This window comes from Zeus faber (genome assembly GCF_960531495.2).
Source record: "Zeus faber genome assembly, chromosome: 8".
In the NCBI taxonomy this organism is placed as follows: Eukaryota; Metazoa; Chordata; class Actinopteri; order Zeiformes; family Zeidae; genus Zeus; species Zeus faber.
The window spans coordinates 23,966,394-23,972,393 of NC_137195.1; positions in this window are offsets into that span (position 1 = coordinate 23,966,394).

Genomic DNA, 6,000 nt, shown 5'->3' on the forward strand with positions numbered 1-6,000 from the left:
GCCTAAGCCTGCTAGGCCGGTATCTGCCTGGTCCCCTCCTGCTTCCGAGGATCCCGAGCAGTCCCCCTTCTGGGGGTTGTGCTTCGCGTTTTCTCTTGGGACCCTCGGAGATCCCCCGGGAGAGGACGCGGCCCAAGGGGTACCCAAGGTTGTCCGCGGCCCGCCGCTCCCCAGTCTCCACTGGCGGGCACTCCCCAGTTTCCGCTGCCGGGTGCCTCACCCGAGACCCACCTGGTTCCTGCCGCTGGTCCCGGTCTGCCGCCAGCCACTGCCGCCGAGGTGCCGCCAGCCCCTGCAGCCGCTACCGTGAGGTGCCGCCAGCCTCTGCAATCGCTCCTGCCGAGGTGCCGCCGGCCTCTGCAGCACTGCCGTTGAGGTGCCGCTGGCCCCTGCTGCCGCCGGCCTGCCACCGAGGTGCCACCGGCCTGCCGCCGAGGTGCCACCGGCCCCTGCAGCCGCCGCTGGCCTGCCGCCGAACAGCGGAGTGACATGTGCCCTCTTTGGCTGGTTGAACACCAGTCGCGCCGCCTCCCTTTTATAAGGGAGACTTAGCCAAGGTAGCAGCCATACAAAGTAAACAATATAAAAACGTACATGATATACAAATGAACAATAAAACAGAATGACAGCGATTCAAGCACAATGGGCTCAAGAAAAACAATGACATTCCTCCGTCACGGCATTCTTTATGATACTCTTAAAATCATTAATAGATATGAATGTTTTTAGTTTAAGAGCTTTTTGGAGATTATTCCATGACCATGGCGCATGGTAAGAAAATGCTGTTTTGCCAAAGTCTGTCAAAGCCAGAGGAACCTTCAAGAGCAGCCACTTGGAGGCTGCAGATAGTAACTACTAGAGCTGACAGAGAGAAGGGTACTGAGGTATTCTGGGAGCTTACCCAGGAGAGCTTTATAGATGAACATATACCAGTGTTGCTGTCTATGAATAGTTAATAATGTCTAACCCGAACCCTAACCCGAACCGCATGCATGTACAGTATATCACCATAATCCATCACAGACAGAAAGGTGGCTTCCACAGGTTTTTTCTTTGCGGAGAATGTGAAACATGATTTATTTCTAAAACAAAAGCCAATCTTCATTTTGAGTTTCTTGACTAGATTAGAAATATGTACATTAAATGAGAGCTTTTCATCAATCCATATTGCCAGGTACTTATAAGAAGACACCCTTTCAATCAATGTACCATCAGATGTAAAAATTCCTAGATTTTCAAAGTTTTGCAAGCGAGCTTTTGATAAAATCATAAACTTTGTTTTCTGGGCATTTAAAGCCAATTTTAGACCCTTCAAAGCTCTTTGTAATGACTGAAATACAGTCTGAAGTTCTTCAATCGCCTTTGCTGCAGAGGGAGCAGATGTATAGACGATTGTGTCATCCGCATACAGATGAAATTTAGCTTGAATGTCTTTACCTAAATAATTTATAAAAAATAGAAAATAAAATAGGAGCCAAAAAGGAACCTTGGGGCACACCTTTAGTTAGCTTATGAAAGTCTGATTTATGGCCCTCTGCCTGGACACACTAAATCCTACCTGTTAAGTAATTTTTAAACCATTTAAGAGCCTTAGGCCTTATGCTCTTCGCCTTTCGACAGAGCAGGCTACCACCTTAGGTCAACCACCTACTCTAGAAGAACTCAGGAACGCTCTCTTCTCTATGCCCAACAATAAATTACCTGGATCAGATGGCTACCCAGTGGAATTCGATAAACACTTCTGGCCACTTATATCCCCATTGTTCATCAGAATGGTTACAAAGATTAAGTCAACCTTCACCATGCCCCCGCACATGAATACTGCTCTCATTTCGGTTTTTCAAACCAAATAAAGACCCAACTGTTGTGGTTTAATGAGTAACCTGTTATGAATAAATCTAGTCACCCAACCTAAAAAACACTCAATATGTATGAAAAAAAATTGATGCAAGAACAACCCAACTTAGCACCAAATTTAATATAAAACTATCCTTTAAAAATACCTTTGGAAAAATAGTACACTCTGTAAACCACCAGATGAAGCCACAGAGGACACCAGCTCCCGGGGTCATGTAAGGACAAGCCCTAAGATTGGACAGTCAGCATATATCCGTCTTTCTGTTTTTTTTATTTTGGCAGCCTATAGAAAACTACAAATTGAACGCCATCTTCAAAAGAAGGAGGGATAAAGGCTGTGATTGGCCAGCTAAGAAGCAACATCAGAGAACAGCTAAACAAAGAAATAAGACTACGATTGGCTCAAAAAATATTTCTGATTATTTCTTGACATAAAAAGAGGTGAGATATGTAAACGAGCAAACACCTCATCACGACTATAAAAGATATCAGGACAAAGGGATGAATCAGTTCGGGTTTCGCGAAACCAGCTCAGAGTGTTGTTGCGGTGTCTGTACTCATGTGATACACAACAAATACATATACAAAAGCAGACACTCAATCCAGCAAAACGTGTCGTTTATTCAATCTGATCAGCATATCTCAAAGAAACTACTTAAATACTATTATTGCCTCTTTAGATGCTGAAAAAGCATTGGACAGAGTTAATTGGACATATCTCTTTTCAATCCTCAACAAATTTGGCTTTGGAGAGTCACTCATTCAATGGATCAGAATCCTTTACAACTCCCCATCGTCTTCTGTCATCATCAATGGTTACACTTCACAGCGTTTCACTCTACAACGCGGCACAAGACAAGGATGTCCGCTCTCCCCTTTACTATTCGCCATCTTTATTGTACCCCTTGCGGCAGCCATCCGTTAAAATATTAATATCGTAGACATAGAAACAAGAAACTCTGTTCGCAAACTCAGTTTGTATGCAGACAATATCTTGTTGTACGTCCTGAACCCAATATCATCCTAACCGGAGGTGTTCAATCTTATCTCTAAATTCTCAGTTATTCAATAAATTTGACTAAAACCACGGTCTTACCGCTCAGTGGGGGGCACTGCAATGCTGCAACTCAGAAACTTCCCTTAACCATCACAATGGGCAATATTAGATACCTTGATATTGATATGTCTGCCAATTTGTCAGATTTGTTTAACCTTAACTTCACTCCATTGCTCAAATCCATTAAAGAAGACCTCATTCGATGGAACAACCTACCCATCTCACTAATTGGTAGGATAGCAGCAGTGAAAATGAATATACTCTCAAAAATAAACTCTATATTTTCAATGACCCCAGTGCAACCAACGGTACATTGGTTTAATACTCTAGAGTCAAAGCCCCAAACTTTAGTTACGACTATCTAGCAAACCATCGTCTATTTAAAATTAAGTGGTTATAACAAGAGCAATGACTGGGCCATGAATGGCATGACATTGAACAAACAGAATGTCAGGAGTTATCATTATCTGATCTACCATTCCTTACTGAATCAATAAGGAAACATAATTGCTGTAAAAACCCATTTATCGCAACAACTCTGTCATCCTGGTGGAAATTCCTCAAACTCAGTGGTCACTCTCTATCTCCAACAAATTCACGCCAATCTGGCACAACCTAGATTTTCTGGTTAAAAACAGACCAATAATATTTAGATTTTTGAAAAGACAAGGAATTACTCATCTGGAACACATTTTTGAAAACAATTTCCTTATATCCTTCCCAACCTTAACCCAAAGGTATAATATCGGTGGCCATGGCTTCCTTCAATTCCGTCAGCTACTTAAAGTTTAAATCAAATTGACGAACATCCTACTACCATCTCCAATGATTGAAGATCTCACAAATATCGATCACTTAAAAAATCAATTTTCCAGAATATACAAACTTTTATTCAAAGCAGATGACACTTTATCTTAACCTACAATGAAATGGAAAGAGACTTTGCTGTTCCCACCGATATCAACCTGTGGAAACACCTTTTCTGTGACCCGCAACTCCAAAATGCAACTCATCCAATGTAAGATTCTAAACAGGGCTCATATCACGGAACACAAAATGTTCAAAATGGGTTTTGTGGATGAAGACATTTGCTCTCACTGTTTCCTTAATACCAGAGATGACTACTTTCATGCCTTCTGGCTCTGCCCACCTATCCTCGCATTCTGGACCAACATCACCAAGAAGCTATCAACCCTTCTGGGTCGCAGCATCCCAGTCTCCCCGTCTATATGTCTTCTACGTGACCTCTCCTCAGTCGACCCACCACTTAAACACCACCAACCCATTTTTATGGCCTTAAAAATTGCCAAGAAAACAATATTACTCAATTGGAAAAAGAAAGAATCTCACCACATCCCAAGGGTTGCAGTTATTAATAGATTACATCATCCCATAATAAAATATGGGCTACTTTTATCACTGACATAACTTCATCTTTTAATACTTGAGTCTTCTTAAGTCGGGGCAATGTCGTGGTGTTTTGGGGCATGTGGGGGTCCTCCTGGTCTGCCGGGGTTGTGCGGTTGGGTGGGTGCCCGGGTGGCTCTGCCCCACAGGGGTGTTAGGGGGGCAGAGTGGTGGCGCCCGCTCCATTTCCTGAGTTGAGCTAGCCTGTCTCCGGGGGCGGGGGGCGTACTCCTGGGGAGTACCTGCAGCTGGCGTCCTTATGTTGGTTTGGGGCGTGGTTGCGGGTTAGGGGCATGGTTGAGGGTTTCGGGCTCGGGTTGGGGGCTCCCCGGCCTGCTGCACCCCTACATCGATCTGCTCGCGATTCGCCTATCTCTCCCAGTGCCAAAACTCATACTCAGCACATACACCACACAATAGGCCTAGGGCTTGCGGGATGGGTGGGGTGCAAGCTACGTATGTGGGTGGGGATGTAGTGGGCAGCTGCCATCTTGCCTGTCACGCTCCTGCTCCAGCGTGCTTCTCTTCCGTCCTGAAATTTTAATCCCACTCATATTAGCTTAGAACACATACAGTCGCACACCAATCCTACTCCGAACAACACTCCACCAGACCAGGGTCTGCGGGGCAGGAGGGGTGCGAGTGATTCAAGTTTGAGTTGCCTGCTGGCATTGGCGGGGGTGGGGGGGTGGCTAACATCCAGGTGCCCCGCGCTGACCACACTCTGCTACGTGGATGGGCACTTGGCGCATACGCCAGGTGGGGCGTCTAGTCAGCTGCGTTGGGGCGGGCCTCGCCCTTACACGGGTCGTGGGTGGGCATGGGGGTCCTGTGCCTGGCGCCTGTGGCTGCGTCTTGTGCCTGCACCTGGGGTTTGAGCCACAAGCAAAATCCAAGTCAGGAAAAGCCAAGTTCAAGTCAAGAAAAGAACAAAGAAAGACATCAATCAACACAACACAAAGAAACAACCACAGCCGCTACTTCAAATAGAGTAATACGTGAAGAAGCTAACATGCAAACAGCTGCAATAATTCCTGTCTGGCTTTCATCCACAACTCAGCCAGCACAAGAAGTCCTTGTATATGCTCTGTTGGATTTTCAGAGTGGCACAACTTTTGTTCTAAGTGAAGTAGCTGAAGCTTTGGAAGCAAACAAAGACCAAGTCAAGTTAAAGCTGTCTACTGTGACTTCAAGAACCACAGTAGTAAGCTCTCAAAGAGTAAATGACCTCCAAGTCCGAGGCTTTAACTCCAGTGGGAAGATTTCCTTACCACGATCTACACGTGTGAGTTTATTCCAACCAACAGAACTTTCATACCAACCAATGAATCTGCAAAAGCTTGGTCCCATCTAGAGCACCTCCAAGATAATTGTAATTGTATAGGCAAAATCCTACTTTTCCTTTTCTACAATAGCATGTTTGTCAAGCACTATCTTAACAGCATGCATCCCAAGCAAGGACTCTCTATTCCCATAAACAAGGAACACCTGTGACCCACTTTCGGAACACACAAAGGCCCATGGTCTAAGGCAGTGACCTACAGGTCATCAACAGACAGTGCAGTACGTCACACAGATAGGGAGGCACGTCACATAGACATGGGCAGTACATCACAGATAGGGAGGCACGTCACATAGACAGGGCAGTATATCACATAGATAGGGCAAGCACATCGCAC